Consider the following 21,759-nt stretch of genomic DNA (forward strand, 5'->3'; position numbering starts at 1 on the left):
ATTTAGGGCTCCCTTCTCAGTGGGGAGTCTTCCTCTAGGTCTACCTGTCTCTCTGTCTCCCCTCTCTCCTTTTCTCCCTGTTTCCATCTCTCCCTCTAACTTTCCCCCCTGCTCGTGCTCTCACTCTCTCTGAACAAAAAAAAAAAAAAAGAAAGAAAGAAAGAAAATACTTTTGTTAACTACAGATCTGACTAAAATTCACAATTTTATAGTGGAAGGTGGTATAAGATAGTGGTTGAGAGCATGGGTTATTGAACTATAGTGTCTGAGTTTAAATCCTGCAAAGATCTATGGCCTTCCTTTTGTAAAAGTAGATTAATAGTAATGCCGACATCATTAGACTGTTTGGAGGAGGAGATGGTCAATGAGCTAAAACATGTCAGTCGCCACATGTAACACCTGCATGTAGTAATCTGTTTTTTTAAAGATTTTATTTATTCCTGAGATACCAAGAGAGAGACAGAGAGAGGCAGAGACACAGGCAGAGGGAGAAGCAGGCTCCATGCAGGGAGCCTGACATGGGACTCGATCCCAGGTCTCTAGGATCATGCCCTGGGCCAAAGGCGGCGCTAAACTGCTGAGCCACCCGGGCTGCTGTAATCTCTTAATAAGACCATCTATTATTTACTTTTTAAAAAATTTCCCATTTAGAATCTTAAAATTTCCAAAAATTAGAATACTTTAAATAAATCCACTGTTATTAAGCCGTAAATCAAACATCATTGTGCACTTAGGCAGGTCTTACCTGTCATCCTGTCGATGGACTACTCTGCTCATACAGCTTGCCTTCTATTAAAGTAACGGGGATTATAAATATCAAGTTACTCTCACATTGTACTCTCTTGCGGCGAATGTTCTGCCCACATGGCTAACCCTCTCTGTGAAGGTAAAATGGATTATAAATATCAAGCGATGGGGGCACTGTATAGCCACTACAGCTAGCTGGAAGGGAGTGGCTGTTTGATTTATGTAAACTGAGATTTACCATAACAGCAGCAGCATGAGAAAACCCACCGCCATCACCCAAGATCCAAGCGCTATTTATACACTATGCAGTTAAAATGAATTTTGTTACCATGAAATTTCACCTGTAGTGATTTTTTCATTACCTGCGGCCAAGGCAAATTGATTAGACTACTAATCTCCAAATAGTAGAAGTCTTCATGGGTGGAACGTTGTGCTAAAAGCAAATTGGACACAGTTTCCTACTATTCTTAAGAAAGAACGGAGGTGAAAAAAGGAACAGAAAATTGAGGAAATTTCTTTAAATTTCTTGTTAATGTTCTTCTCTTAGTTTTTTTGTTTTGTTTTGTTTTTAGAATTCCTGGTTCTAACCCAAGCTACTCTTGTCAATGTTTTTAGGTAAATCTTTATTTAATGTTGTAATATAGATTAGTTTTATAATTGTGCTATAACTTCATTTTAAAGATAAAGAAATGGGGATCCCTGGGTGGCGCAGCGGTTTGGCACCTGCCTTTGGCCCAGGGCGCGATCCTGGGGACCCGGGATCAAATCCCACGTCGGGCTCCCGGTGCATGGAGCCTCCTTCTCCCTCTGCCTGTGTCTCTGCCTCTCTCTCTCTCTCTTTGTGTGACTATCATAAATAAATAAAAAATTTTTAAAAATAAATAAAGATAAAGAAATGGAGACATTGGCATTTTTGAGAGATATCTTTTTTTTTTAAAGATTTTATTTATTTATTCATGAGAGACACAGAGAGAGAGAGGCAGAAACACAGGCAGAGGGAGAAGCAGGCTGCATGCAGGGAGCCCGATGCGGGACTCAATCCCAGGACTCCAAGATCACATCCTGAGCCAAAGGCAAGCGCTAAACCGCTGAGCCACCCAGGGATCCCCAAGAGATATCTTTTAAAGGAGACTCTTAAGTACCACACACTAGAGTTTAAAGTGTGATCAGAAGACACATTGCCTTGAACTTCTAACCCAGTAGCACTTCTCACACTTTAAGGTCTCAGGATCTTTTACACTCTTTAAAATTATTGAGGACCCCAAAGAACTTCCGTCTGTGTGGGTTGTATCTACTGATATATATCATATCAGAAATTTTAAGTTTCAAGAATTTAAAACCTAAAACAAATTGTTAATTCGTTTTAAGGCCACAATCATACTTCGATTACACATTAGCATCACAGCAATGATGTCATCATTTGTAGGGAGTCTCTGGAAACTCCATGGTACACTCTTGAGAGAATGAGAGTGAAAAAGGCAAATAACAAACATCTTAGTGTTATTATGAAAACGGTTTTGATCCTGTGGATTCTGTAGCTAGGTCTCAGGGCTCCCCAGGAGCTTCAAGCCAGGCTTTGAGAACCGTTCTGTCTAAACAGTTGCTACGCCTTCATAGCAAAACTGAATTTTTTGTCTCAACTATGGCTATTCAAGGAATAAATAACAAGGGCAGCCCCAGTGGCTCAGCGGTTTAGCGCCGCCTACAGCCCAGGGTGTGATCCTGGAGACCTGGGATCGAGTCCCGCGTCAGGCTCCCTGCAGGGAGCCTGCTTCTCTCTCTCTGCCTGTGTCTCTGCCTCTCTCTTTGTCTCTCATGAATAAATAAATAAAATATTAAAAAAAAAGAAAAAAGGAATAAGTAACAAGAATACTTGTAAAACTCTGAGTTCTAACACTGAATAAAATATTCAATTGATATGTTATCAATTTTCTTGGTATCTTTAACATGGAAGTAACATAGGCAATACAGAGTTCGTGTTCCGAGGGGGCCCTGGAGGCTGGCGCCCTGTGTTCTAATCCCGGCTCTGCCACTTAGCTGATGGGCCTTGAGGGGGACTCTATCTCAGCCTCGGAGTCCTTTCTGTAAAATGAGCAGGCTCTTCCCACTGACCTCAGAGGCTTGCTGTGAGGATTGACTGGAATAATCTCTGTAAAGGAAGACTACTTTCCCAGCCCCCTCCCAGGTAACTTGGGGCCATGTGCCTCGAGTGGGGGCCATTTGGCCCCTGCCTGAGAGCCCTCTCTTGCCCATCTCACACCCTCAGAGGTGGACAGACCAGAAGAGCTGGATTTCTGAGCCCCTGGATTGTGGCGTGAGCAAGGAAGAACCCGAACCCATGGTGGTGGTAAACCATTGAAATTGAAACCCTGCGACAGGGAGTTGATTGGAACTCCTCTGAATGGAAGGAGAGGATGCCAAGGGGGTAGCATTTAAACAGAAATTTAGAAGATCAGAAGCTTCACAAATTAGAAGATTTGAAGGAAAGAGCTACCTTTAGGGGAGGTAGGGAGGCTTTCCCAGCAGGGGAACAGAATATGCAAAAGCCTCCAGGCAGAAGCCAGAAACTTTGCAGAGACCAGCCTGGAACAAGGGGGAAGTGGAGGAGACAACTGTGAGGAGTAAGCCCCCCGGGGCACCGCAACCTTTGGGGTGGGGACCCACACCCCCTGGGGCTTGCAGCCTGTGGGGAGGCATCTCCACAGCATCTACCCCGCAACCCCCTCCCCCCTCCGGGGCCTGCCTTTGAGTCAAAGACTTACAGCCTTAAGGATGTACCAGAAGCCTGAGGAATGACACCCAGTGGCAAATTGAACACCAATAAAAAATAAATTTATAAATAAATTTTAAGAAAGAAAATAAAATAAGATGAAAACAGAGAGGGAGTCAAACAATAAGAGACTCTTAACTATGGGGAACAAACAGGATTCCTGGAGGGGAGGTGGATGGGGTGATGAGGTAATTGGGTGAGGCATTAAGGAGGGCATGTGATGTAATGGTGCTGGGTATTATATGCAAGTAATGAATCACTAACTTCTACCCCTGAAACTAATAACTCACTGTATGTTAATTAACTTGAATTTAAATAAAATCTAAAATAAAAACAAACAAAAAAAAAAAAAAAAAAAAAAGGAGCCTGAGGAATGAAGCTCCAGCTGGTGCCATGGAAACACACTCACATACAGTCACCACCGTCTTTCCTAAGCGTAGCTTCTCCGTGTCCACGTTTTCATAGGGCCTCCCTGCCACGGGACACAGAACTGCCCAGTGCACATGAGGGCACGTGCAACGTACGGGGCAACAGCTGGAGTTTTCACTTAACACCTGCCCCCAGCTGCGAGCCACGGGAGCCCCGTGTTCTCCGTCAACAATGCAACAGAGGCAGCAACGTGGGGAGAAGTCTCCAGCCGTTGCGGCCTGGTGGCTTTGGCAGTCACGGCGGTGGTGTTCAGGGGACTGCTGAGCAAAATGCGTCGAATGAATGAATGAATGAATGAACGACTGAATGTCACAATTCAGAATCATCGTGTCAAATTATCACCCACCTTTACTTCGAGAGTTTTTAAGCTCCAGTTCCACTTATTAGATGCTTCGGAGTCGATGCTCAGGAGTGCGTAGGGCTTTCATCTTCTGGATGTGTTTTATCAACCTGGGGTGCAGCGGTACCCCCAGGCGCTGGGCCTCCGTAGCTAAGGAGCTGTTGACTCAATCTTCCGAGGATTCTGAAGAAAGGCGTGGAACCACTTGCCTTTCCTTTGCCAGTGCTTATTAATTTGTGTGTGACTATCAGAGTGGATATATTTTACTTGAGGTCAAAAGAGATCATCAAAAGGAGCCGGTGTAGTAGCTAATAGAAATGCTGCTCGCAGTTCCAAAATAGCTCACAGCAGTGCCCCTCCTCGGAGGATGCAGGGCCTTTGGAGTCTGAGTGTCTCGATGGGATCTAAGGAGGTTTTTCCAGGCAGGACGATGGAATTAGAATTACGTGCCCAAGTGACCAGGGAGGACAGAGCCCTGAGGGTCCGGGACAGGGTGCAGGCAGCCGTCTCAGACAGGCAGCCTCAGACAGCTTTGGGCGACAGATGTGTTTTGTTTGTCCCACACCATGGGGTTTGGGTGGTTTTTGTTTTCGTTTTGTTTTTTAGTTTCATTGTCAACATTTAGATGAGTAGAGAGATATTAGATTAAAAAAAAAAAAAAAGATCTCTGGCTATCTTTAAAAATTTTTGAAATATCTGGCCACAGTGGGCCCAGATTCCCACGAGTGAGCGATGATCTAGAGCTGAGCTGGCTCCACCTACTTCCCACTGCTGTGTGCGAGGGCCCTCCACTCCCCCTGCCCTTCCCTTAGCCAGCTTCATTCATGGACTACTGTCGGGGCCTTTGAGGGCATCCTAGCAAACAGCATGTCTCCTGTTCTCTGGGTTCTACACAAGCTGAGAGGTGAGACAGTGAATAAAGCTGAAGGCAAAAAAAAAAAAAAAATATATATATATATATATGTATATATATATATATATATATATATATATATATATATACTAGAAAGCTAGATACCTTTCTCATGCTAGAAAGGTATTTCCATCAAGGTGCCCATCTTGTGACCAGACACCAGAAGAACAGCAAAAGTCCAAAGTTGAAAAGATAGATATTTACTAGGAAATTGTATGGGAAAATATTCACCTTGTATACAAATTACATTTGTGCCCTGATCATTAGGTGTTAATGTGGCTGAAGCTTCAAGAGTTTGAGCTGGTTGTGTTTACGATGCCGGGGGAAGCAGCACTGTCAGATGCAGAGAGATGGACTAGGAGCAGGATATACCAATCCAGGATTTCTGTCTTTCTCTTCCTTTAAACGGTGTGTGTTCCATGCCAATATAATGTGTTTCAAGGAGTACAGCTTGCAGCAGGACAATGGAGTCCCAGTTGAGCTTATGTAGCTGCTCCTCACCTAAAGGTGCAAAGTAACCCATCCATCCTGGTAGGACATTCCATTACAAATTCTAGTAGAATACACCTTCCCAAGGTGTGATGGGGCTTGATGTCCTCAGCAGTGTTAAAAAAATAGATATAGATAAATATATCTAACATCTATCTAGCATTTATATATATATATATATAAATCTATTAAATATATATATCTTCTTTATTTACCGAGAGAGAAAATGTTGGAAGGCAAGGCGTCTAGCTGCAGGTAAAACCAAGCAGACTTAGCCGGCTGGGTTCCAGGGGCCTTGGATCGGGCCAGCCTCCCACGTCCTCCTCACAGCACAGAGGGGCTGCGGAGTGCAGGCCTGCTCTCAGAGGAAGCTGGACACAGCCACATGATAGGCTTTAGTCTTCCCAAAGCATGTCAAAGAACAGGGAAGCCTGGCGTGACAGTCGTGGGACTCCCGGACCCGGGGAGGAGCGATCCTGGAGGACTGGCACTCAGAGCCGCTGGGGCTGATGAAGGCTGGAGGAAGGGTTCTTTAACCAGCTGAGCAAAGAACTCCAGATCCCTCCTGTGCTTGGGGTGATTTTTCTGTGCAGGGGCCCTTAGCTCAAGGTTAGTGAATGGGGTAACCTTTGGCAGCCATGGAAACAAAGTTTCTAGGGGCACCTGCCGTTGCTCAGCCGGTTGAGCATCTGCCTTCTGCTGGGGTCCTGGGGTCATGGCCCCCCATTGGGTCCCCCTCCTCCCCATGCTCCCTGCTGGGCAGGGACCCTACTTTTCCCTCTCCCTCTGCTGGCTGCTATCTCACGCCTTATGTGCACTGGCTCTCCCTGTCAAATAAATTAAACTAAAAAAAAAAAAAAAAAAGAAGAAGGAAAGTTTCTAGAAAGAAAGAAGCAGAACTCACTATCTACTGGGGTAAATCAACTGGAATGAAAAGCATAGAAAACAAAAACAACAATAAAAAGACAAAGACCTGAAAGGCAATCCAAGATGTGTTTTATGACATGGGAGCCAAATTTAGGAAAACCAGAGCAAGCCCTGGCATGGGCAGGGAGCAGTAGAGTCCAGGGGCCGGCCGTTGAGGTATCATCTTGTTCATTGAGCACTAGTGAGTGCCATGCACATTCACAACCATGCAAAGTCCATAATGTTAACCCCTTTAGAGATGAGGAAACCGAGGCCCCAAGTGATTGATTCTAGAGAGCCGGTGGAGTGATTCCAGGGCCAGTCTCACTGGCTCTGAAACCCTTCCTCTCTCCCTGCCTGGCCTTTGGGCCGACTGTACGTTGTTTCCAGAGAACAGGACAGCTGGGGGCATGGTGAGGTGGCCAGGCTCACCTCCTGCAGAGAACTGCCCAGCCCCCAGGCCAATCGGCATCCTGGCCTCTCCCTAGTAAGCTGGTTACCTCTGGTCTGTGATGCCCTGACCTGGCATGCCCATCCTCTGGCTGCCCACTCCCCACAGAGCAGAGATGGGGAGAGGGGCATGACATGGGCCTCCACGCACACCCTGTTTGACCACCCTGAGCCATCAGCAATTTTTCCAGGGAGGAGGGAGAGCTATAGGGCATGACTTTGTCGGAGGGGTTTCCTTCACTCCTGGTTTAATTGTGATGCTACAGACATAACAGACTAAAGCCACACCTAGACAGGTCATGTTCCCTCAGCAGCTCTCCACGAGATCAACTAGCGAAAGTCCCTTTAATAAGGAATGTTTTTAGAAGGAACATATGGGGAATCAAAAAAGGGCTAAATATAAACCTGTATTTACAGAACTGAATAAGGAGCAAAGAAAAGCTGAACAGAAAGAGCCGGATGGAGAAGCTTTCTCCTAAAACAGGTTTTTTTTCCAGTGGGTGTGAGTGTGCATTTTGCTGTATATGTGAATTCGCAGGACACTAGAGTTGCCTATAATTAAACAAAGAAAAACAGCTTCTGATGCCAAAAACAGTTCTGATGCCAGTCATACTATGGAAGTACCTGAGGCTGTATCCACTAACTTTTATCAGAAATGAACGCATTTGGTTGCATTACAGACTTAGAAATGATTAAATGGAGCATAGACTTTTGAAATAGAAGTTTCATATCCAAGGCATATTTAAGGCATAGCTAAGGCAACTCTTTGAGAGATGATCTACGTCATTAATGCTGAAAGAAAGAAGAAGCCAACTCTTCATAAGCAGGCATGAAAGATCCCCGTGGCCCAAAGGGGATGAGGAAGGAATGAACAAGTATTTATTGAGCACCTGCCCCATGCAGAATGGTTGGTGGGCATTCTCTTGTGTGAACTTCATGATGTTGCTAAGATGAAAGGATTCTTTTTCTCCCCTGTCTGTAGACTGAAAATCCCAATGTCCGAGGTTACGCTGCTAGCACACTGCAGGCGTGGGATCCACAGCTAGTTCAAGTCCAGTTACCTGGCTCCAGAGACGCTTGCCCTTTCAAATACAGCGCAGCCCTTCAAGGTGGTGTCAGGAGGCCCTGCTCCTGACTTTCTCATTTCCTCTTCACCAGAGATTTTAACTCAAATCTATTTGAGGGGGGCAGCCTGGGTGGCCCAGCGGTTTAGTGCCCCCTTCAGCCCAGGGTGTGATCCTGGAGACCTGGGATTGAGTCCCACGTCGGGCTCCCTGCGTGGGGCCTGCTTGTGTCTCTGCCTCTTTCTCTCTCTGTGTCTCTCATGAATAAATAAATAAAATCTTTAAAAAAAATGTTTTTGAGGAAGTTTTCTTCTTTGTTTAGGGAAAAGCATTTCCTTGAAAGCATTTGGTGGTACATTTTACCCAAAAGAAATCCCCTCATAACTTTTGTGTGTTACTTCTTTTATTACATCGGTTCGATGTTACATCATTTTGTTCCTCTGTACAGAGACCTTCCATTTTTACACAGCATGGTGTGAAGCGAGTTCTTTACTCACTTGGATCATGTGACACAAAATCTACCATAACAGCTAAGGGTGGGTCCTGACTAGGATCCTGCTTCACTTGCCTTCACTCAAATGTCAAGGCAATCTTTGAACGAGCAGATTAGACACAGATTGTGAGATAGCGGAGAGTGGGTGGAGCGAGAAAGGTTCCCAGTCCCAGTTCCCAGAGTGTGGACACAGCATTCATTTTACTGAACAGCCCTTCAGAGTGGAAAGTGCCATTCTACAGCACCCCATAGAAAGTGCTGGTTGGTACAGCCAGCTGGTCAGTGGTGGAGGAGGTGTAGCTCCCCAAGAAATGTGTGAACAGCCCACCTGCTCAGACAAGGAGACAGTCCACTTTCCTGCAACTACCCTGGAGCCCTGGACTCCCGTGTGCAGAGTCCAAACAGCAGTATCACTGAGCAGCAGGAAGGAGTGTTGAAGCTCCCAGCTATGTATATCTCTTTAATCTCACCCTTTACAATTTTGAGTTTCAGGGGCGCCTGGGTGGTTCAGTCGGTTAAGCGCCTGACTCTGGATTTCGGCTCAGGTGAAGTCAGCATGGGATTCTCTCTCCTCCCTCTGCCTCTCCCCGCCCTTGCACATGTGCTCACGCACGCACACTTTCTCTCTCAAATAAATAAATACAATCTTTAAAATCTTGAGATTCCTGTAAGAGATTTATATGTACTTAATACGTCAGTGTTATAGTACATGCATAGATTTTATTAGTTAATACATGTAAACTGGAAAAACATGCTTGAAAACAGTTTGCTAACATGAGGACAAAACCCAAAAAGCTTGGAGATTCTCTGCCTAGGGGAAGGTGAGTGACAAAAATCAGTGGAGGTGGTGACAAAAGCCTGCCGCTAAATTCCTAAGATCCAAAAGATAAACCCAAATTGCCTGGGTCAAGGTGCATGGAGAGGCCAACCGGCCAGAAGCAAGGTACAATTGGACTCTCCCTGCTTTTCTTTTTACCAGTGAGGATGACACCTGCGAAATTGCTTGAGAGGCAGGTGGCTTGTGAGTCACAGGACAGCCCTTTCATTCCCTGAGTCGCCCCAGGCCGTGGCCCCCAAGACTCGGAGAGACCAGCTCTCCTTCCCAAAGTAATGAGTTCTGCGGGTCAAAGGAGCAAATAGTGGAAGATATTTAAAAAGTTCAACATCACTTGTCCTACAAGACATTAAAACTAGTAAGAAAATAATAAGAATAAATAATAAATAAATAAAACTAGTAGGAATACCCCATTTTTGACCATCAATTACATAGATTTAAAGAGTCAATAGTTGACCAAGGTGGAAAAATAGGCATTCCCATGTACGCCCAGTGGGTGTGTGAATTGGCAGAAATTTTCTGTAGGCAATTTGAAAACACTGACGAAGAGTTTTAAAAATATACACATCTAGCTACCCGTCAATTTATCCTCTGGGTATTTTTTGAAGAAAATAATCAAATTTGGAAATAAAGGTTTAAATACATAAAAGCTTGTTATTCAACCACTTATTCATTCTACACATACTTCCTGGTGTCTTTTTGAGGCAGATTCTGTGCTAGATGCTGCCACACAACAAAAAAGTAAAATAGGGCTCTGCTCTCCTAGAGATTATTAATAATCATTGCAGTGTTATTTATAACAGGGAAAAATAGAAACTAAGAACACGACCAAGATGAGGTTGTTGTTGTTCTGCAGTTATGAATTCCTATGCAGCCAGTATAGATTGTATCATAGAAGACACTAGAAGGATGCCTGGCTGGGTCAGTAGGGAGAGGGTGCCACTCTTGATCTCTGAGTTCTGAGTTTGAGTCCCACGTTGGGTATAGAGATGACTTAAATACATAAACTTAAAAAAAAAAAAAAAAAGACATCAGGTAATTTGAGTGGAAGAAAACAACAAAACAGAAATATATGTCTCCTCACAGCCTTGAGTGCCCAGAGGAGGGTCACAGTTCACCCTATCATTTGAGACAGAGGTCATTTAGAATGAACAGACTTTCCTTTAGCGAGAAACAAAGCAGAATAGAACAAAAAAACATTGGGAAATATGCTCACCATTTCTTCCTACTTCGTGAATGTTTTCTGAGGGTGATTCTAGGAGGAACTAGAGGAGCAGGTAACAACGACATTGACGGAAGATTCTGAGGGGCAGTAAGTCTCATCTAAGGAACTACAGCTCAATCTGAAAATAAGTACCTCATCCAATATTTAAAAAGAATCTCCAGCATAATCAATTAAAAGTCCCTAAGAGAAATGGGCTTGCCCAGACATTGTTGGTGCGGGCGTGGCTTGTTATAAACATCTGAGAAAGCAATTAGCAGTATCTATCAAAACTTGTAATGTCACTGCCATAACCTAGCGACTTTATTTATAGAAATAGATGTCTAGGAGTACTTATGCCTGCATGAAACAAATTAATATGGAAATGGAAATTAACCAACATCTGCATATTGAGAGTCGATAAGGAGACGAGAGAAAAAGAGGTAGCAAGAATTTGTGAAGAAGGGCAGCCTGAGTGGCTCAGCGGTTTAGAGCTGCCTTCAGCCTAGGTCTGATCCTGGAGACCTAGGATCGAGTCCCACGTCAGGCTCCCTGCATGGAGCCTGCTTCTCCCTCTGCCTGTGTCTCTGCCTCCCTCTCTCTCTCTCTCTCTCTCTCTCTCTCAGTCTCATGAATAAATAAATAAAATCTTTAAAAAAAAAAATCTGTGAAGAAATAATGGCCAAAATTTCCCAAATTTCCTGGAAAAGATTAATCTGCACATCCTAGAAATGCAACAGACTCAATCAACCCAAAGAGATCCACACTGAAATACAACATAGACAGAGTGTCTAAAGCTAAAGATGAGGAGAGAATCTTGAAAATAGCAAGAGAAAAATGACCTGTCATGTACAATTGATGGTGAATTAACAGCTGACTTTCTCACCAGAAGCTGTGGAGGCCAGTAGTTGGTGGGATGACCTATTCAAAGTGCTGAAACAAAAACAACAGAATTGTACATCTAGCAAACTATTCATCAAAAATGTATTCTTGAGAGGTGCTTGGGTGGCTCGGTTGGTTGAGCGTCTGACTCTTGATTTTGGTTCAGATCATGATCTCAGGGGGGTGGGATTGAGCCACAAGTTGGGCTCTGTGCTCAGTAAAAAGTCTGCTGAAGATTCTCTCTCTCACCCTCTCCCTCTGTCCTTCCCCTCACCTCTCTGCCCACCCCTACTGCCCACCCACATTTGCACATTCACATTCTCTCTCTCTAAAATGAATGGATAAATCTTTTTTAAAAATGTATTCTTAAAAGACATTCAAATAAACAAATATAAACAAAACCTGAGAGAATTGTCACTAGTTGACCTGCCCTGCAAGAAATACTCAAGGGAGTCCTTCAGGCTACATGAAAGGACATTGGACAATACTTGAAAACACATGATGAGATAAAGATCTCACCCTTTAAAAAAAAAAAAAAGATCTCACCCTTGACCATACTGAATACTAGGAATGTGGAGAAAAAGAGCAGATATAGCAAATTTCTGGTTACCTTATCTTCTTACTCTTCAAGCTTTACACTCTGAGTTGTTTTTTTTTTTTTAAGATTTATTTATTTATTTATCATAGACGGGGGGGGGGGGGGGGGGGGGGGCAGAGACATAGGAGGAGGGAGAAGCAGGCTCCATGCCGGGAGCCCGACATGGGACTCGATCCCGGGATTCCAGGATCGTGCCCTGGGCCAAAGGCAGGCGCTAAACCGCTGAGCCACCCAGGGATCCCCTACACTCTGAGTTTTTAATGCAATATCCACCAAACATCCAGTCATATTGAAATAGCCTGACGTTTGGTTCAGAGAGCTGATGACACATACTTGTTTTGACTTGACGACATTTGGGGCTTGGAGCTAGTAGATTTCTCCCTTTTGTATGACTGAGCACAACCTAAGAAATAATGCCATCAATAATAACATCATTATTTTACAATGAAAGTCTAATTAGAGTGTGAACGGAAGTGCTATTGGCCAAGGGCCCCTATCCACTAGTTATGTCTTAATGGGAAATCTGACCCAAGAATCTGACAATCAAAACGGATTATCTTTCATTTTACCATTATTTGTTCACAGTTATGCCATCTGGCTCATATAACCAGAAGAAACTTGGCACCCACGTTCAACTAGAATGACCGTCAATTCACAAAACATCCTTATTTTCTCTTGGCTAAGAACAAAGTGACAACTGATCTCAATGTGTAAGTACTTATGTAAAACAAATGACTTGAGCAGGGAATATTTTTTAAGAGAGGTTGGAGGAGCATTTTGGTGTCATCAGATATCTCAAACTATATCCTAACAGTATAACCTAATTTATCTTTCTTTATGTTTGTCTCTGAATTTTCTGTTCAATTTAACAAATACTTTTTGAGCACCTGCTGTATAAAACAGAATGAGCCAAATACTAAAAAGGATACCAAGCTATATTAGGCAGGAGATGGCTCTAGCTTTATAAGAAAGAAAACCTCAGATTTCAGTGGCTTAACTCAATGGAACTTAATTTCACGCTCACTTAACAGCTCAATGATGCTGTCCTAGGTCAGCAGGCACCTTTCTTCCTCCTGGTGACCCAGGTATTTTTGGACCCTTCTATCTTGAATTCCTGCCATCTTCTAGGGCATCAGAATCTTTGCTTCAAGCTGCCTAAATGGTAGAAGAGTAAAGAAAGCATGCAGATTTCTTAAAACACCCACCCCACGGGCGACACCTGTCACTTTCACTTGTGTTCAACCTGTAAGAACAAGTCACTTGGCATACCTGGACATAGGAGATTGGCCAGTGTTGTCCCTGGCTAGGTAGTCACTTCCTGGCAACAACTTTATAGTTGGGGAGGAAGGGAACAAGCTAGAGATCTGTTATTCCTATTGTGTAAGATATAGCTTCTATCTTCAAAGGACCTTTGCCAGAGTAGAGAAGAAAGTTCGCAGGAGAGAAATGTCACAGAGGCGGTGGCATTTGAGACGATCCTCAATTGACTGAACTGCCAGACCACGTGTTGGTAAGTGGGGCATTCTAGATGGAGTGACTGTCGCTAAGGAAGCATGGAGGGAGAGAGGGAATGTTGAGTAACTAGTTTTCCTGGAACAAAGATTTGCATAGGAGAGAGACCAAGCTTAAAAGTTTCATTGGGTCATTGTCATGTAAGGCCCTGAATGTCAGAACAAAGAGCTGGAATTCTATGCTTCCTTTATCATGATTATCGTGCATTTTTAACACAAAGTGGCCCGAACAATGACAGCATTAATCACTAACAAGTAACAGTCACAGAGCAGACAATACATTCACTATGAAGGGATTTCATTTTTCAGATGGTAACACTAATGACAGCATCATATGACATCACAGGCTGTGATCGATTTCAGAAGTTTGTGTCTGTTCTCACGTGTCTGGATACGTACAAAATACAGTCCAAACATTTCCATTTCACTCTTGCGCCTTCTCCCAGGATTATCTCACATAGTTATCTAGAGACGCTGAGGGTAGCTTTACACACTGACATCACAAACCAGCAGTGCCCCCCAACCCAGGGCGGGGCAGGAGGCCTCTCTAGGGCTGCAAACTCTGAATACTGTTGACCCAAAATGGACAAACTTTTTAGAATCTCTGAAAGTAAGAAAGAGAGTTTTATTCGAACCCACGTGAGAACTTAGAAACCTAAAGTGGCTTTCCTTATACATCAGGCCTTTCGAGAGTTTTCCTCTCCTCCATACGGATACTGATCACTGCACAGCCCGTGAATGTGATTCCCTTCATCCCCAGCAGACAGCGGTCCTCAGGGCATCAGGGTCACGCTGGCATGTAAATCGTACTGGAAATTTAATGGGCATAAAGATTTGTTTAAAAATATTTGGGTGCAAAGGGACAGGAGAGGCATATACAATAACATTGGGGAGCCTTAGGAAAGTAGTAACTGGGCCTGAAAGCTTTTTTTTTTTTAAGATGTTATTTATTTATTCATGAGAGACACAGAGAGAGGCAGAGACACGGGCAGAGGGAGAAGCAGGCTCCCCACAAGGAGCCTGATGTTGGACTCGATCCCAGGACCCCAGGATTCCGACCTCAACCAAAGGCAGATGCTCAACCGCTGAGCCACCCAGGTGTCCCGAAAACCTTTTCTGATTGTGACTTTGATGTATATCCCTCCCAGCTGCCATGGCTGTAAACTATACCCAAGTAGAACATTTCAGAAATTCTGATTGCGAGCGGGGTCTCCTTGTTCCCACAATGCTGCACGTCGCATCTCCCTGTTTCGGAACAAGGTAGGAATGAGACAAACGAATAGATTTACAGAGAGGTTCTGTCTTCATCTCTTCTATAGAACTCTTACTTGAAGCACTTAGACCTACTTTACCTGGTACTTATTCTGTCAATTTCCAATTAACATAATGCAATTTTGCAAGATTGTTTTTAAGCCATTGTTACCTTGGTTTAAAATAGTCTAAATAGGCATGATATAAGCTAGAGTTTAGTTATACAGAGCTCTTAATATTATATACATAACCTCATTTGCTTCATAAAATAATTATAAGCAATAATTTTCACAATCAATATTTTTTAATAAGTTCACATTCATAACCATTTTTCCCATGATAAAATTAACAAAAAATTAAAAAACAAAGTATCTAAAGTTGGTGAGCATATCGTGAGGAGAACATTCTCATTAATTGATGGTGCTAAAAAAATTGATGGTGCTGATTTAAATAATCACAGACTTTCTGGAAAGCAATCTGGAAAAATGTATCAACAGTTTAAAAACATCTGTTCCATTTGTCTCAATTATATATACACACACACAAACAGAGCAAAAAACATTCCCCACAGCAAAAAGTGTTAATGGTGGTTATCTCTTGGTAATGGGATAATAGATAGTGTTTACTTTGGAATTATATTTTTAAAAAATCTATCCCCAGGATGTCTGGGTGGCTCAGTGGTTTAGCGCCTGCCTTCCGCCCAGGGTGTGATCCCAGAGTCCTGGGATCGAGTCCCACGTCGGGCTCCCTGCATGGAGCCTGCTTCTCCCTCTGCCTGTATCTCTGCCTCTCTCTCTCTCTCTCTCTGTCTCTCATGAATAAATAAATAAAATCTTAAAAAAAAAAAAAGTCTATCCCCACTGAGAAAGTTTTATTTTTATGATTATGGTAAAATTGTTTCCATCATTTAAGAAAAGTTATAAAGAATCTTAATAAAATAAGAATATTCATAATATTCAATAAGAATACCATATTTTTTTAAGAATACCATATTTTTTAAAGAATATAATATCAACTAATTACATATGTACATGTGTATAGATACAAATATATAGTCAATTGCCTAATAGATACATCTGTTTCCTAAAGCCTAACATGAGGCACCAATGAGCCAAGACTAAAACCATGTTTATCAATAAGTGTTAGGGCAATTGGAATATGAATTATGGATGTTTAAAATTTCTCATTTACAGTTCTTCAGCACTGAACTTGTACTTCTTTCAAATTCCAAAGAACACTTAAAAATCAAATAGAAAAAAAATCTCTACAGAGCATGATTATATCATTCTATTCACTATACAGTTATTAAGTCATGTCAGGTTGTCAGCTTCCTTGTTTGTAAAGTGAGGGGATTAGACTAGATGTTCTCTAAGATATCTTGCAGGCTTAGAAGATTCTATGGCTGTGAACCATACAGCACACACCTAATACATAATTATCAAAACAACAGGCCATGTCTATTGTAAATCTAAAAAGACCCTGACCTTGAGGCGTCATGATATAATAATGAGAGCAAGGCCTTAGCATCGAGGAAACTTGGCTAGGGGGCGCCTAGGTGGCTCAGTCAGTTAAGCATCTGCCTTCTGCTCACGTCATGATCCCAGGGTCTTGGGATCAAGCCCGAGGGTTGTGTTGGGTTGTGTTGTGTCAGGCTCCTTGCTCAGTGGGGAGTCTGCTTCACCCTCTCCCTCTGTTCTTCCTCCCTCCTCAAAGGATTGAAAAGGGGTTGAAATGTGCTAACAAACCCAAAGGCCTTTGCATGTTGGCTGGCTCTGAGGAGATGCTTCAGAAATGGTACTTTACTCACTAAGCCAAGACGTGACAGTGTATTGGCCAGATTCCACTGGATCATCATCCCTGGATCTAAACTCCCATTTGGAACACTGCAGCGGGAAGCAGAGGGTACCCTTTGTGAGGACTAACCCATTTCAGCTTGGGGAAGATGAGATAAGGGTTCAGGTGGGACCTGAGTGTGACACACCGTGTCACCAGGTCCTTGGAGCTGTCCTATGGGAAGTGGGCAGCATAGGGAGTCAAAGAGGGGTACAGAGGAAAAGCCTAGTTATATGTTTTCCTCTGCCCTGGGTTGCTCACCTGCTTGCCAGATTTTCCTCCTTCTCCCCTCCTTTTCACCAGAAAATATTTATTTATTTATTTATTTATTTATTTATTTATTTATTTATTTGATTTTATTTATTCATGAGAGACAGAGAGAGAGAGAGAGAGAGAGAGGCAGAGACACAGGCAGAGGGAGAAGCAGGCTCCATGCAGGGAGTCCGACGTGAGACTCAATCCCAGGTCTCCAGGATCACACCCTGGGCGGAAGGCGGCACTAAACCGCTGAGCCACCCGGGTTGCCCTCATCAGAAAATATTTAATGATACAGACGACGTGCAACTCTCCTTGCTTGTTATCAGAGTTTGGATATTAAATGAGATATTGGTTCTGACTGGTGCTTGGAGGGAATAGTGGGCTTCAGAACACGGTGAGACAAAGCCTCCCAATGACAATTCCATCAAGGGATTTTTCTTTCTGGCAGAAGTAGACTGTGCTCCAGTAGTCAAGATATGTTGGAGGTTGGGAGGGGAGCTCCCTGGCAGGAACAACACATGATGAGCTCAATACCAATGGCTCCTTCATTAAGGAGCTCATGGAAATGAGCTGCCATAAAGAAGTATCTGAGGTACAGAGAGGAGGGAAATGAGGCTTACAACTAGATCATAAAGGATATAGACCATGCTTAAGAATTAGGAACAGGGGCAGCCCGGGTGGCTCAGCGGTTTAGCGCCGCCTTCAGCCCAGGGCCTGATCCTGGAGACCTGGGATTGAGTCCCACGTCGGGCTCCCTGCATGGAGCCTGCTTGTGTATCTGCCTCTCTCTCTCTCTCTCTCTCTCTCTCTCTGTCTCTCATGAATAAATAAATAAAATCATAAAAATAAAAAAAAGGAATTAGGAACGACAATTCAACAACAGGAAAACTTTTAAAAAACCCAACTAAAGAATGGGCAAAGGACTCGAATAGACATTTCTCCAGAGAAGACATACAAATGGGCAACAAACATGAAAAGATGCTCAATTTCAATCATCACCAAGGGATGACCACTACAATAAGATAATAATAATGATAGAAACGTTGGTGAGGAGGTGGAAAAATTACAACCTTTGTGCTCTGTTGGTGGGAATGTAAAATAGAGCAGCCATTAAGGAGAACAGTCTGGCAATTCCTCAAAAAGTTAAAAATGCAATTACCATATGATCCAGCAACCCCACTTCTTTTTTTTTTTTTTTGGAACCCCACTTCTTGATATTTGTCCACAAAAATTGAAAGCCGAGTCTTGAAGAGATCTCTGTATACCTGTGCTCACAGCAGCATGGGTCACAATAGCCCAGAGGTGGGAACAACCCCGACGTGCGTCCGTGGGTGAATGGCTAGACCAGGTGTGGTAAACACATGCACTGGAATGTTGTTCGGCCTTAAAAGAAAGGAAAGTCTGACACGTGCTACCACATGGAGGAACAGTGAGGACATTCTGCTAAGTGAGATATGCCAGTAGCCAGAGGACAGACACTGCATGATTCCACTTCTGTGAGGTATCTAAAGTTGTCAGACTCCCAGAAATAGAAAGTAGAATGGTGGTTGCCAGGGGCCTGGGGGAGGCGGGAGAGGGGAGCTGTCGCATGGGTATGATTTCAATTTTGCAAGGGGAACAATTTCTAGAGCTCACTGCACAGTGTGAATACGGTTAACACTAAACTATCGTACACCTGCAAATGATGAAGATGGCAAATTTCACGTTATGTGGGGTTTTTTGTAGTTGTTTTTTTTTCCACAATAAAAAAGAAAGAATCGGGAACCCTCTCTTGAAGGCAGCGGGCCATTCCCTGAAGCGTTTTAAAGCTGGGAGCGACCCGGTCACACGCATTTTGGGGAGCGGCCTCTGGGGAAAGTGTTTCGTGGATAGTGATGGAACAGTCTGGAACCCGGGGAGACCAGCTGGAGGGCCTTCCAAGGGTTTGCGGAGGGTGTGACAAGCTCCGAGAGAAAGAGGAAGGAGATGTGACAGCAGGAAGGAATGCGGGCGGGGCTGGGAACCGGGTCGTCCTGCCTGGGGTGTGTGACTGAGGCCACCGCGGCCTGGGCAGCTGAGTGTCGCCAGCGGGGAGTGCGGCTGCTCCTGCCCCCGAGATGGGCTGAGTCAGGAGGACTCCGGTGCGGGGGCCACTGCCCCGTGGGGCTCTGACCAGGGTCCTCTCCCCACCCCGCTCCCCTGGCTGCTTTCTTTTCTTCCTTCTCTCTTCTTTTATCAGCAGGAGCACCGATTCTCTTGAACACTGTCCTTCGTATTCAGAGTTGCAGTTCTCCTAAGGCTGAGTAAAGAGAGTCCTGATTCTGGCAACCTCTCTAGAAATTCAGTGACTTTCCATTTATCTGTCTTTTATCTGCGTCCTGTGGAATTTCCCAGCACTTATATCATCCTCCAGAAATGCATCCTGGGTGAAGCCTTTTTGAATCCCCACATTGGAGAAAAACCTGTGTGGTGGATGTTTTCCTTGGTACAAATGCATTAACATGTGATTTCTGGACGCGGAGGGTGTCGCACTCAGTGGGCGACAGGATGAGGCCACCCTGGAAGTCGGGTGCGGGGGTCAGATGGGATCCCTTCAAGTGAGGGGCTCTGTCCGGGACAATTCAGATGTTTTTTGTTGTTGTTGTTGTTTGTTTTTGTTTTACAATTCAGATTTTGACTCAACAAAATAACACAGGTCTTTTTTTTCTTTTTAAGATTTTATTTATTTATTCATGAGAGATATAGAGAGAGAGAGGCAGAGGGAGAAGCAGGCTCCATGCAGGGAGCCCGATGCAGGACTCGATCCCAGATCTCCAGGATTATGCCCTGGGACAAAGGCAGGCGCTAAACCACTGAGCCATCCAGGGATCCCCAACAGAGGTCTTTATGTCGTTGACTTTTGGAATTACTTACGAGATGTGGACACTCCTGAATGCCAAAGACCAAGAATAATTTCTTCTAGATTAATCATGAAGGACCTTTGGTAAAATAATGTTGCTTGTTAAAATCATATTTAATATGTTGGCAAATTGAATTTAAATTTTAAAAATGTAAAAAAATTTTACAAATTTACAAATCATCAAATCTCTTATTTTTGTCTTTTGATATTTCATTTCCTGCTTCCAAGCTTAGAGAAAGTATAATTCCTCTAAAGATATCATAACTACTAGTTTCTGTTTTCTGCTACTTCTCTATGACTTGCTTTATATGTTGAATTGTCAAATCTATCTAAAGTTTTTTTTTATGGTGTAAATTAAATCATTTTTCAATATTGCTAGCACCAAGAAGTAAATCCAAAAGGGGTTTTCCTTCTCTGTAAAGGAGATCGTTTGCATGCTTTGTAAAATGCTTATTAGCACAGTACAAATGTGAGGTGATCTAACCCGGGGGGCGGGGGGGTATGTTTTCACTCCACATCTCCCTTGGAAAATATTTAAAGCACAGCAGTCATAGATCTAATTTTCTTTGAAGGTGCTTTTGGAGAGAATCCAGGAAAACTACCCTTTGTAAAACCAAGGAGTATTTCATCTGAAAACTTGGTCCACTTAAAAAAAATTAACAACCAAGCATGTTTGAGTGTCTATGTTAGTTACTGTGGTACAAATTATAGTCAATAGAAGTTTCATGCTGAGAAAAAGCATGAAGTACATAAGATGAATGCCATTCACTGTGATTATTCTCTTCAGGAGCTAGAAAATAACTACTTAGAAAGATTATGCATGAGGGTAATTGCTGTTTAATGGAGAAAAACTGGGGAAAATAATTATAAGAGTGAAGAAGATATTTCCTAACCATCTGTCACTTAAAAATAAGAAACAAAAAAGATAACGTAGTACATTTTTCCAGAAAGACTTGGACGTGATGCCAAAAGGCAACACTTTGATGCTACACACACAAAAGAACCTCCCATGAAGAAATCTGAGATTGCTATATGTAGAAGTTCCTTCTAGAGCCATCACCGGGGTGTGTTTTACTATTACAGTCCATCACCTTTATTTGACATTTCCGCATAGCCAAGGTGGAAGAACACACCCGCCTGTGACGTCAGTAATTGGAAAGTGATCCCAATAGAAGGACGTGTCCTCCTACCAGGAAAATAAAAGTAGGGGGCCATGGAGAAAAGCAATCTTTGAGTTTCTTATTTTTTTTAATGCATTGAAGAAATATTAGTAAGCTGACAAAGGTCTATATTTATGGGCCCGTTATAGGCTTTGTTCAGATAGTAGTTTATCGATGTTCTCTTCTGTTGGAGCCGGTATTCTTCAGTCCATAGATCTTGGCCCCTGCCATATGCCTATCAGTTCTTCGGCCCTGCCTGGAGGAGCTGATGCTCTGGAGGCAGAGAAGGGAGTAGTTCCATGAATTATTCAGCATCACTGGTTTGCTGTTGTTCAATAATATAGGATTTAATAACCAGACAAGACAACAATACAAGAGATGTGGTGAGACAGTATGTGATTAAGGGTGCAGCTGGAAGTAATCTCTCTCTCTCTCTCTCTCTCTCTGAATTTCCAGAGCACTTTATCTATGCCTCTTATGGCACTTTCCCCTGTCTTCTCAGATGTTATTGTTATTTCTCTCTCTTCCCTTTACTAGAGAGTGAACAGCTCAAGGACAAGCTCCAGGTCTGACTCATTTTTGATCCCCCCCGCAGAGCCTTGCTTATACCTGCCTAGTGTTGCTGCAAGTTGACATTTGTTATTTGAATAAAACAGAGGGACATGGAGAATAAGTATGAGTGTAAATGGGCTGGGGGGAGGGCCATGGGTTTGTGTGAAGATGCTCACATTGGACAAAAAGATTTAAAACC

General features: G+C 43.3%; 1 long non-coding RNA gene across 2 annotated transcripts in view; it reads left to right on the forward strand.

Moving 5' to 3' along the window:
- Window positions 1-21,759, forward strand: part of LOC102157126 — a 66,507-nt gene that overhangs the window by 8,013 nt on the left and 36,735 nt on the right. For both annotated transcript variants that reach the window (XR_005385309.1, XR_005385308.1), the window contains exons 2-3: window positions 12,703-12,827; window positions 13,524-13,627. This is a non-coding gene — a long non-coding RNA (uncharacterized LOC102157126). The remainder of the gene's footprint in view (window positions 1-12,702; window positions 12,828-13,523; window positions 13,628-21,759) is intronic.

This window comes from Canis lupus, chromosome 37, assembly GCF_011100685.1.
Source record: "Canis lupus familiaris isolate Mischka breed German Shepherd chromosome 37, alternate assembly UU_Cfam_GSD_1.0, whole genome shotgun sequence".
Taxonomy (NCBI): domain Eukaryota; kingdom Metazoa; phylum Chordata; class Mammalia; order Carnivora; family Canidae; genus Canis; species Canis lupus.